At 40.2% G+C, this 12,630-nt stretch overlaps 1 pseudogene; it reads right to left on the bottom strand.

Annotated features, from left to right (window-relative positions):
* Nucleotides 1-7,907: 7,907 nt before the first annotated feature.
* Nucleotides 7,908-8,951, bottom strand: LOC101004008 (annotated as a pseudogene).
* Nucleotides 8,952-12,630: the final 3,679 nt, after the last annotated feature.

Raw genomic sequence — 12,630 nt, 5'->3', positions numbered from 1 at the left:
AGGCTAAGAGATCCCCTCTGGATGTTGCATCTCCAAGCTCTGCTGCTTTCCACACAGGTTGACCCACCCCGGAACTGCTAACCTCGGTCAGAGGATATGGTGCTTAGCCCCCTCCTCAGCCACCTGAACCGGAGTGGGTATGTCCTCCAAAAGAGCACTGGTGCTGTTATCAGAAGATGTGGGAAAGAGGGATTTATAACATCAGATGCCCGCCACAGTAAGAAATGTACCTTAGCATCCCTTCATTTCCCCTATAGGTCCCTATAAACACTAAAAATAAAGCATACCTGACTCCCACACATGAATGAATGAATGAATGAATGAATGAATGTGTGTTGAATAAGCACTCACTGAGTTGCTGATTATTAGCACTGGTGCTGTACACTTATGCTACCATCTTCAAGGACTGCCCTGTGTCTCTTCATCTTTCCCCACGCCCACCCCATGCTCTCTGCAAGATACTGGAGCAGCCCACAGGTAGGAAAGGCGGCAAGTTACCCATTTGGATTGCTCTAATGAATCAAGAAACGCCCCTGTCAAATGCTGGCCAGAAGCTGCTCTCCTAAGCACTCTCTGCTGTGTGGGAAGGCTGACTTTAGCAGCCCAAAGGGCTGTTGCACAGTTGGTAAGGCCACAGGTTGAATCTGAAAGACCTGGGTTCAGTTTCCAGCTCTGCACCTTATTAGCTGAGGGTCCTTCTGCACATTCCCTGCCTCTCTGAGCCTCAGTGTCCTTATCAATAAGGTGAGGATAATACCAGACCCTACCTGGGAGGACTCGTGTGAGGGTCACGTGACTGTATGGCAAGCCCTTGGCTCAGTGCTTGAAACATATCCCAGAAGACCACTATTAGCTATTCTCCATCCCACAGGGGTGCTCTTAACCCATCAGCACTCAACAGGCTTATTAGACGAGCACTCACTTTGCAAGGAGCAGACCACTCCTGTCCTGGGGTGACTAGGCCACAGACACACCTTAATAATAAGGGAGACAGGGAGGGGTACCAAGTAGAAGATAAAGCAAATCCATGGGGCGATCACAGTTGATAAAGGACTTCTGCAAATGTTAACTCATTTAATCCTCACGATCATCCCATGAGAGAGAGCCTGCTTTTTTTTCCTTTGCACAGATGAGAAAAACAGGCTCAGAGAGTCTAAGTCATTTGCCTAATTCACCCAGCTAGTAAGTGACTCTAGGACCATTGCTCTTTGTGGAGCTAGAGGTGTGAGCTGAGGCAAGGACAGAGGTCGTCCACCATTCTTTCCCCCTGTCATTGCTGAGAGAAACCCATTTCTGAAGTCGTGCAACTGTGAGTGACTCAACCCACCCTCTCTGTCAGAGAGGTGGCACATACGTCCTGTGTCCAACCACCAATCTGAGTGCCCCATCTCCCAGCCACAGAGACTGGGGCATGGACAGGTACATGGCCACACAGGGCCAATCCAAACCTCCCAGAAACCTCATGGAACTGAACCCCCAAACTTCCTACTCAGTTAGCCCCACTTCTCCCTGGAGAGGAACCTGCATGATTCCCTGGAAAAGAATTCACGGCATCTGTGAAACAGGACACAGATACACATGTAGCCAGATGCTGGGCTGCCTTTTACAGCCTCCTCTTCGCTGTTTTAAGAGCACCACTCTGCCACTTCCTGCTGTGATCTGGGACGAGTGCCTAAGTCACTCCGTGCACCCCCTTCCTCTCTGCAGAGTGAGGCTAGCACTAGTGCCTTCCCGTAGGCTGCTGCGAGGGTTCAATGAGACGATGCCTGCAGAGGGTTCAGCACAGAGCAGGGTGCGCAGGAAGCATCAATAGCTGTCAGCTGCTGTGATCTTTTTATCTTACCCAGGCCTGCCTGCATCTCGTCACTTGTCACCCAGGTTATAATCAGCACCTAAAAGCTTCTGTTCTCTCAGCATGTATTTGTCTCTTTACTGTTGGACCAGCTGGGGGAAGGGCTGCAATCATTGAGTCCCCAGAGGCTCGCTTCCCTAGCTCCTCCCCATTCCAAAGGGGATAGATAAAAATTTAAAATGATCCCAGCTGCCATCCTTTGAGGAGGACCTCCTTGGCTTCCTTTCTCCAAAGCATTCTCACCAACTGGCACCTCTCAGAGGGCCCCGAGCTGAGGCACCAACCACGGCTTTCAGTGATCATTCACAAAAGTCCTCCTGGAACTGGGACCGTTCCCTGCTGATCCTAATTCATCAGAGATGTTGTTTACATTTTTACCTTCCTCGGACTATGTGTTCTGGAGCCCTCAAAATAAAGCCTTTTTGGCATTCCATCAGTAAGGATTTCTCAATAGCTATGAACAGAAGCCAATTCTGGAAAACCTAAGTGAAAAAAAAAAAAAAAAATTGTACTGAGAGAACGTGAGCCTAGCAGCACTATTCACAACAGCCAAAAGGTAGAAACAACCCAAATGGCCATCAGCTGATGAATGGTTACATAAAATATGGTCTATCCATACAAGGGAATATTCTCCAGCCTGAGAAAGGAATGAAGCATTAACACAGGCTGCAACGCAAATGACCCTCAAACACCATTTGTTAACTAAAAGAAGCCAGATGCAAAAATTCATGTATTGTATGATTCCATTTACATGTAATATCCAGAATTGGTACATCCATAGAGACAGAAAGCAGTTTTGTGGTTGCCAGGGACTGGGGAGAGACAGGAAGAGGAAGCGATTGTTTCACGGGTAGGGGGTTTCCTTTCCGGGTGATGATAATGTTTTGGAAAGGGATAGAAGTGCTGGTTGCACAACACTGTGAATATACTAAATGCCACTGAATTGTACGCTTTACAATGGTTAGTGTAATGTCATGAATTTTACCATAATTTTTCAGAAAAAGAAAGATTAAAGTGTTAAGATTAAAAAAAAATAAATAAAAGGAATATGGGCTGGCCCAAAAGATGAAAGGAAAGCTAAAAAGCCAGGTTTGGGAAAGGGCAGGAACCAGGGCAACCCCGTGGTCCTGGGTAGTGTGGGTGGAGAGTCTGCTAGGCTTCATCCTGCCTCAGGCAGTACCCGCCATTTTTAATCCTTGAGTCAAAGACTCAAGGGCCTCAGTTCCAGGCCCAGCTCTTGACAGGAGAGGGCAGGAAGCCTGGACCAACGGTCCAGCTGCACAAGAGAGATGGGAAAATTCATCTTTTGTTGTCAAAAGAAGGGAGACAGTGGCTGGGAAGACAAAAATATATGAATTTGCGAGGAAGGAAGCTGGAGATGTGAGCTGAAGCAGGGATAGAGGTCATCCGCCCTCCTTTCCCCCGTCATTGCTCAGAGGAACTCATTTCTGAAAAAAATGTCATTCAATAGCTGCCCTATTGCCCTTGTGCAACTGTGAGTGACTCAACGCACCCTCTCCATCAGACAGGTGGCATATGGCCCCCGTCCATCCAATCACCAATCAGAGTGCCCCATCTCCCAGCCACAGAAACTGGGTCATGGATGGGTACATAACCCAGATGGGCCCAATCCAATCCTCGCAGGAACTTCATGGGAAGACCCCTCTTTCTGCAGGAGGCCCCCACTACCATCTGCAGTGGAGTCGGAGCGGGAGAGCGGTGTCAGATCCATCTGAGCCAAGTGGACTAAGAGTGAGGAAGGGGAGGTTTCCCACACACACACACCAAAAAAAAAAAAAAACCAAAACCAAGATGCTGTTTCCAGAAGAAGGAATGTGAGCTAGGTTGGTCAAAACAACAGATGGTCATTGCAGACATTGCCATCAGGAGGTTCATGGGACTGTGCTGACCTGCTGCCAATATCAGATCATGGGTCCCCTGGTGGTCCCAAATTACCCAGACCACTTAACCCTCAATTCCCAGCTTCTGGAAGGGGGGAGTCCAGGTCAGCAGGTGATTCAAGGATTCCCCAGTTGAAGCATAGAGTATTTGAATTAGCCCCCCAGGTTGGATGCAGCACTCAGATTATTTAAATTGTATTTGCAACTCACGGCTATCTTGCTGACACTGTAATTATTTTGTCAGGATGCTTATTTAGCGCCAGGCTTTGCTTTCCCTCAGCGGCCTCCCTAGGGCTTGGTTCTGAACAGAAGGTTGGATGTAGATTAGCCAGAAGCAGCAGGACTGCAATGGTGCAGCAGCCAAAGCTGCTGTGCGGTGAATGCTAGATGAGGCTTCAGGGTCTCTCTCGGCTGGGTCACCTCCGTCACCTGCTTACCTCCAGCAAATCTTGTTGGAAATGACTTGCTACTGCCCCAGTATAGTCAGCCCCACCACCTCTCAAGCCAACCCAGCACCTGGGCCTGTCTATTCTTCTTCCTAAACCTTTCTCAAACTCCATCTTTTTCTCACGCATTCTTTTCTCAGCTACCATTCCTGTATCTCCTCTGAGCATCCATCTCAGCATTCTCTGTTCCTCCACTCTTGACTATCCAGAAGCCATCGTTATCTCTTCAAGGATCAAATCTGACCCTATTATCCACTCCCTTCACCCATTAATATCCTTCGATAGCTCCCTATTGCCCTCAGAAAAAACTCCAGCCTCCCAGCCTCCTTGGCATTGTTTAGAGGAACCTACATGATTCAGCTACTACCTAACTCTTCTACCTTTCTGTTACTCTCTCACAATGAACTCTTTGGGCTCGTTAAAAGTGATGTATGTTCTCTTACCTCTATGGAGCCTTTGCATATGCTATTCCCTCTGCCTGAAATACTGTTCCCTCACTTCCTTTACCTGCTTAACTCTTCCTTTTTTCCCTATTTCTTTTTCAGCTACTGCAGATCAGTACCTGCTCAACTCTTAGTCTTCCTTCAGTTCCCATCAGAGAAACCACTGCCTGCAGGAATGTCAGGTGCCCTGTGGGAAGGGACCTTGTGGAAGGTCCCTGTGGGAAGGGACCCTGTGGGAAGGGACCTTGACCAACTTGTTCACTGTTTCCTCAGCACAGTGCTTGGCACATCAGAGCCATCCGCTAAATGTTTGCTAAATGAAATTACTTATCCAAATATTTATTATTTCTAGTTGACACTTTTAAACTTTTTGTTGATGCACAAAGCACATTTAGGAAAGTGTGAAAGTCCTAAGTGTACAGCTCACTGAATGATCACAAAGCAAGCTCACATGTGCAGCCACAACCCAGGTCAAAACTAGAACATCAAAGGGTCCCAAAAGACCTGGTAGGTCTCCTAGCAATCATTCTTTCCTGCCCCTGCTTCCAAAGGTAATCACATTATTGACCTCTAAGACAAAAATTGTTTTCCCTGTTTTAAAACTTTATATTAATAACTTCACATTTGTATGTTTATATTTTATATTAACATTATATGAATACAATAGGACTCTTTCACGTCTGGTTTTGTTCACTTAACATTGTTTCTGAGATTTATGTATATTGTTGCAGTAGTTGTAAGTTATTTTTTTCTTGGCCATACAATATTTCACTGTGGGAATATACTATGATTTTTAATCCATTATACTATTGCTGACCATTTGGATACATTCTAGTTTGAGGATATTTATGTCTTTGGTATGCAGATATACACAATTCTGTTGAATATGTACTAGGAAAGGAAACAATGGGCCAGAAAATATTTGTATGTTTATCTTTAGCAGATACTTTAGCCAGTTTTCAAAAGTAGTTGTTTAGACTCCCAACTGCAGTGGGTGAGAGTTCCAGCTGTTTTACATCATTAGTAATGTTGGTCCTTTTAATATCAGCCATTCTGGTGGATCTGTAGTAGCATCTCATTGCAAATTTCATTTGCATTTCCCTGACAAGCATTGAGGCTGAGCATTAGTTCACTGAATATCTTCTTTCGTGAAGTTTGCTTAGATTTTTTTTCTATTCCTTTTCTTATTGCTTTGTAAAAATTCATGACATACTGTGAATATGACCCTTTTTTCAGTAATTTGTATTGCAAACACCTCACTCATTCTGATTGTCATTTTCTTAATGTGCCTTTGATGAACAAAAGTTCTTAATTTTAATGTAATCCAGTGTACAGTTCTTTCATTTATGGTAAATGCTATTTGTGCTTTACTTAAGAAATCTTTTCTTGCCCCAAAGTCATAAAGATATTCTCCTATCTTCCAGTGGCTTCATTGTTTTACCTTTCATATTTAGATTTAAAATCCACCTGGGGCTGGGCACGGTGGCTCGTGCCTGTAATCCCAGCACTTCGGGAGGCCAAAGCGGGCAGATCACAAGGTCCAGATCAAGACCTCCTGGCCTACATGGTAAAACCCCATCTCTACTAAAAATACACAAATTAACTGGGCATGGTGGCAGGCGCCTGTAGTCCCAGCTACTCGGGAGGCTGAGGCAGGAGAATCGCTAGAACCCCGGAGGCGGAGGTTGCAGTGAGCTGAGATCACACCACTGCACTATAGCCTGGTGACAGAGTAAGACTCTGTCAAAAAAAAAAAAAAAAAAAAAGAAAAAAGAAAAGAAAAAAAGAAAAAAAAATCTACCTGGAACTGATTATTCTCATGTAGGGTCAAGTTTCACTACTTTCCTTATGGATAGCTGATTTACCCAGCTATATCTGTTGAAAAGACCACTCTTTCCCCCTCTACTCCGAAAGGCCACCTTTGTCATAAATCATGTTACTTTAGATTTGTAGGTTTGTTTCTAGAAACTTCTATTCTTTTTGGCTGGTCTCCTTGTGTATCCTTGCACAAATATTACACTCTGTTCGTTATTGTCATTTGTTAGTAAGTCTTTCCTCCAACTTTGTTCTTTCTGTGGTTGTCTTGATTGTCCCTGGACTTTTTTGTATAGACATTTTTGTATAAATTTAAGAATCAACTTATCAATTTCCACACACAAAAAAGAAAGCTGTTGAGATTGTGAGGATTGCACTGTACCTGTAGATTTGGTGAGAACTGATAGCTTTGCAATATCGAACCTTCCAATTCATGAATATAGTATCTCTCTCCATTTAGTTATGTCCTTTAACATTTCTCTCCCTAACGTTTTAGAAGTTTCTGCAGAGACTCTGACATATTTTTCAGTGGATTCATGCCTAGGTATTTGATTTTTGATACTATTGTAAATAGTATTGCTTTTAAAACCTCATTCTATAATTGTTCCTCTTTGTTATATAGAAATGAGGTCAATTTTTGTATGTTAAACTTGTATCTAGGGACTTTGATAAAATTAATTTATTATTCCAATAATTTATTGGCAGATTCTTCCAGATGTTCTGATTACACAAATATGTCATCTGTTGATCATTTTATTTCTTCCTTTCTAACTTTTATACATTTTTTGTCTGTTTTATTGCACTGACTAGGACCTTCAGTACAATGTTGTGTACCAGTCATGAGAGCAGGCATCCATTCTTTCAACATTTTACCAAGGTTTTTATAGATACACCCTATCAGACTAAGAAAGTTCCCCTCTATTCCTGGTTTGCTAAGACAGTTCCCCTTCTACTCTTAGTTTACTAAGAATTTTTATACTAATGAATGTTGGAATTTATCAAAAGCTTTTTCTGTTTATATTGAGATAATCAAATAATTGTATGCGTTTATAATATTAATATGGGAAATTGCATTGATGAATTTTAAATGTTAAACTATCTTTGCATTTCTAAAATATTTCCAACTGGTCACAACATATTACTTTTTTTACTTAATTTCTTGCACAAATTAACATATTACTCTTAATATATACCAGATTTTAAAATGTGTTAATATGTTTAGAGTATTTGCACCTATACTTAAAAGAGAGATTGGTCTAAAATTTTCCTTTCTTATAGTGTTCCCGTCAGATTTTGTTATCAGGGTTATAATAGCTTCCTAAAATGAGTTAGAACGGAGTCTTTATTATCCTCTGGATTTGTCTATTTGTATTATTTCTTCCATAGATGTTTAAAAATTTTTTGCCAGAGAAGCCATCTAGACTTTCTTGAAGTTTCCTTTGTTAAATGCTTTAAATTAGATTCAATTTTTTTTTTTTTTTTTTTGTATGCCAAAGATTTATTTCTTCACTTCTTGCATTTGAAGTACTCTTCGATAACATCCTTGGCCTGAGACTCTTTGCCATAGTCCTTAACTACTACACAACTGCAACCAACCACTTTATGGGGTTTCCCGTCTCTGTCAATTTTACAGAGGCCTACCCATTCTCCTAGTTTCTTGTTGTGGTCAACCTTAATTAGGTTGACTTGGTGTTCAGCACAAAGGGCCTCCACCAATTTGACATACATAGGCTCATCACAGTTGGATGCAAGCACACAAAGATGGGCTTGGCGCTTGTCTAAGGCTTTGGCAGCTCCGCGAATTCCACGTACTAGGCCATCGTGGATGAGGGCGGTCTTCAGCACCTCTTGTAAAGCAGTATTAACGTCCATTACACCTCCAGCAGCAATCCCTCCTTGGCCATGGCGGTGGGTTACGGGTGAAGCTGAATCTTGAACGCACCCAAGCCTCCGCCTCCGCGCTAATCGGCGGCGGCAGGGAAAGAGCAGATTCAATTTTCTTAGTAAAGGACTCTATATCTTTACTTTTTTCTTGTATCAGATTTATGATGTGTTTTTTTAAAGGAATTTGTTCATGTTATCTAAACTTACTGTCCTAAAGTTGTTCATAATATCCTCTTGTTATATTTTTTCATGTTCATTTGACCTATAGTGATACTCTTTTTAAATTCCTGATCCGGATCATTTTAGGCCTTTTCGGTTTTTCCTCATCAGTTGCTAAGGATCAAAAATTAATAAAAACGTTATTAGTCTTTTCAACAAGCTTTGGGCTTTGTGGCCTTTCCTTAGTATATTTGTTTTTAATTTCATTATTTGCTACTCCTATGATCATTATCTCCTTCTTTTTATTTTCTTTGTGTGTAAGTTGCTGCACTTTCTCAAATTTATGAAAACAGATGCTTAGATCTGATTTCTACTTTTCATTATTTTATTAATATATGTATTTAAAGCTATACATTTCCTTCTAAGTACAGCTTTAGATATCTCCAATAAGACTTTTCTTCTTTTTTTTTTTTTTATGAGATGGAGTTGGCTCTTGTTTCCCAGGCTGGAGTGCAATGCGTCACCTGCGGCCGCACCGGCCTCCTCCCAGGTTCAAGCGATTCTCCTGCCTCAGCCTCGGGAGTAGCTGGGATTACAGGCATGCACCACCATGCCCGGCTAATTTTGTATTTTTTTTTTCTTTTTTAGTGTTTAGGGGATCAGGGATTCTCCATATTGATCAGGCTGGTCTTGAACTCCCGACCTCAGGTGATCTGCCCATCTTAGCCTCCCAGAGTGCTGGGATTACAGGTGTGAGCCACTGTGCCCAGTCTGTTTCCCATTTTTTATGAAGGTATAATCTACATAAAATGATAATCACACTTTTTAGTGTTCAGCTCCAAGTTTTGACAGATGTATATAATTGTGTAACTACCACCATGATGAAGATAGAGAAGAGCTCTATCACTTCCCAAAGATAACCTTATGCCCCTGTATCCAGGGCAATAATTTTCTCTTTAGCTGCATCTAAGCGGCTATCAAACCCATCCACTGAGTTCTCATTTTTGTGCACTTGTTTCTGTTATAGAAATTTAATTAATCATATAATCACCATTATATGTGATCATGTATGTTGTTTCATTTGTTTTTCTATTTTTTAGTAGTTTAAAGCAGAAGGGTAAATCCAGTCCCTGCACTTCATCTTGACCAGAGTAAAAATTCTGACAAGTTTTTATATGTAATCTTTTCATTATCATTTGGTTGAAAATATATTCTAATTTCCATTGTAATTTCTTCTTTGACTCATCAGTTATTTAAAAGTGTATGGTTTATTTTCCAAACATATGGGAAATTTTCTACTTATCTTTGGATTAATTTCTAGCTTAAATATACTATAGCCAGAGAACATATTCTGTGTGATTTCAGTTCTTTGAAATTTGTTGAGACTTGCCTTATGGCCCAACATATGGTCTGCTTTGTTAAATGTTCCATCAGCTCTTCAAAATAATGTGTATTCTGTAGTTGTTGCGTGCAATGTTGTATGTATATCAATTAGGCCAACTTATTAATCATGTTGATCAAGTATTGTAAATCCTTACCTTTTTATTTCATCGGATCATATTAAAATCCCTTAATGTGATCGTGGGCTTATCTATTTTCTTTTCAGTTTTGTTGACTTTGAGATTACATTATTTGATACAAATGAATTTTAAATTGCCAAATCTTCCTTACGAATTATACTTTTTATCATTATGAAGTATCTCTTTTGCTGGGCACAGTGGCTCATGCCTGTAATCCCAGCCATTTGGGAGGCTGAGGTGGGCAGATCATCTGAGGTCGTGAGTTCGAGACCGGCCTGGCCAACATGGAGAATACAAAAAATTCTAGAATTTTTTCTAGAATTCTAGAATACTAAAAATACAAAAAATTAGCTGGGTGTGGTGGCACATACCCGTAATCCAGCTACTTGGGAGGCTGAGGCAGGACAATTACTTGAACCTGGGAGGCGGAGGTTTCTGTGAGCCGAGATCGCGCCATTGCATTCCAGCCTGGGCAATAAGAGCAAAACTTCGTCTCAAAAAAAATTAAAAAAGAAATATCACTCTTTATCTCTAGTAATATTTTTGCCTGAAAGTATACTTTGTCTGATATTCACAAAGCTATTTTAGCTTTCTTTTAATCTATCCTTTTCTATCCATTTATTTTCAATCTATCCTTCTGTTTATGATAGTCTTTGTAAGCAGCATATTGTTGGATTTGTTTTTCTACCCAGTCTAATAATCTTCATCTCTTAATTAAAATATGTAATTCATCTGATTTTAAATATATTATCATCTTGTTACCTTTCTTTTGTATCATCCAGTATAGGCCTTTTTCCCATCTTCATTATTTTCTTTTTGAAAATATTCAATATGTATTATTACATAACACTCTCAATTATCTTATTATTTATACATTCTGTTACTGTCTTATGGATTTACCTAGAGATTGCAACATATATCCGTGATGTATCACAAAAAATAAACCTAGCCTGGGCAACATGTGAGATCCCATCTCTACAAAAAAATTTTAAAATTTGCTGGATGTGTTGGAATGCATCTGTGGTCCCAGCTACTTAGGAGGCTGAGTTGGAAGAATCACTTCTTGAGCCCAAGAAGTCGAGGCTGCCGTGAGCCATATTTGTGCCACTGCACTCCAGCCTGGGCAACAGAGCAAGACCCTATCTCAAAAAATAGTATATACATACACACACACACACACACACATATACACACATACACACATATATACACACATTTATTTCATTCTGAATCCCTAAGTTGCATCTACACACACACATATTTATATATATACACACACACACACATACACATGCATATATATGTGCATGTGTGTGTGCTTTACCATTTGCCAGAAAACAAAAGGTCCTTGGAACACTTTAACTCCATTTACTACCTCCTAATTTAAATGTTTTTATTGTCATGTGTTTCAATTCTATGTACAGTTGACTCTTGAACAACGTGCGTTTGAACTGCATAGGTCTACTTATACATAGATTTTCTTTGACTTCCGCCATCGCTGAGACAGCAAGACCAACCCCTCCTCTTCCTCTTGCTCCTCAGCCTACTCAGTGTGAAGACGGCAAGGATGAAGACCTTTATGATGATCCACACACCACTTAACAAATAGTAAATATATTTTCTCTTCCTTCTGATTTTCTTAATAACATTTTCTTTTCCCTAGCTTACTTGATTATAAGAATATGGCATATAATCCATGTAACTTGTAAAATACGTGTTAACCAACTGTTTATGTTTTCAGTAAGGCTTCTGATCAGCAATAGGCTATTAGTAGTTAAGTTTTTGAGGAATCAAAAGTTATACATGGATTTTTGGCCAGGTGCGGTAGCTCATACCTGTAATCCCAGCACTTTTGGAGGCTGAGGCGGGTGGATTGCTTGAGCCCATGAGTTTGAGACCAGCCTGGGCAACATGGTAAAAATCTATCTCTTAAATTAAAAAAATTTTGGTTAAAAATTAATCAATAAAAAGTTATACATGGATTTTTAACTGTGCAGCAGGTCACCACCACTAACCCCAGTGTTGTTTAAGAGTCAACTGTATATTATCTTAATGTAATAATTATAAACATACTACAATAATAAATGTATTATCATTATAAACCTATCATATAAAAAGATAAACATATTAATTTATGCAATCAGTGTTCATTTAGATCTATCCATTTATTTACTCTCTGCATTGTTCTTTATTTCATCCTGAATTCCTAAATTGCCTTTGAGGATCACTTTTCTACCTGGAAAATACTATTTATTATTTTCTTTAGTGTTAATCTTCTGGTGAAAAATTATCTTGGCTTTTGTCAAAGAATGTCTCCATTTCTCCTTCATTTTTAAAAGTAGTATTCTGGATAGAGAATCTAAGTTGACAGTTTTTTTTCCTGCACTTTGAAGCTATCATTTTATTGCCTTTTGGCTTCCATTATTTTTAGCTGTTATCTTTGTCTCTTTGAAAGTAACATATCTAATTTCTGGATGCTTTATAAGTTTTTCTCTTTGTCTTTACCTTTAAGCAGTTTGACTATGATGTGACTAGGGATGATTTTCTTTGCATTTGCTGCATAGGGTTCTTAAAGATCCTTTAATATATGGATGAATGTCTTTTATCATT

This window comes from Papio anubis, chromosome 16, assembly GCF_008728515.1.
Source record: "Papio anubis isolate 15944 chromosome 16, Panubis1.0, whole genome shotgun sequence".
In the NCBI taxonomy this organism is placed as follows: Eukaryota; Metazoa; Chordata; class Mammalia; order Primates; family Cercopithecidae; genus Papio; species Papio anubis.
This window is presented reverse-complemented; position numbering and strand designations above follow the sequence as displayed.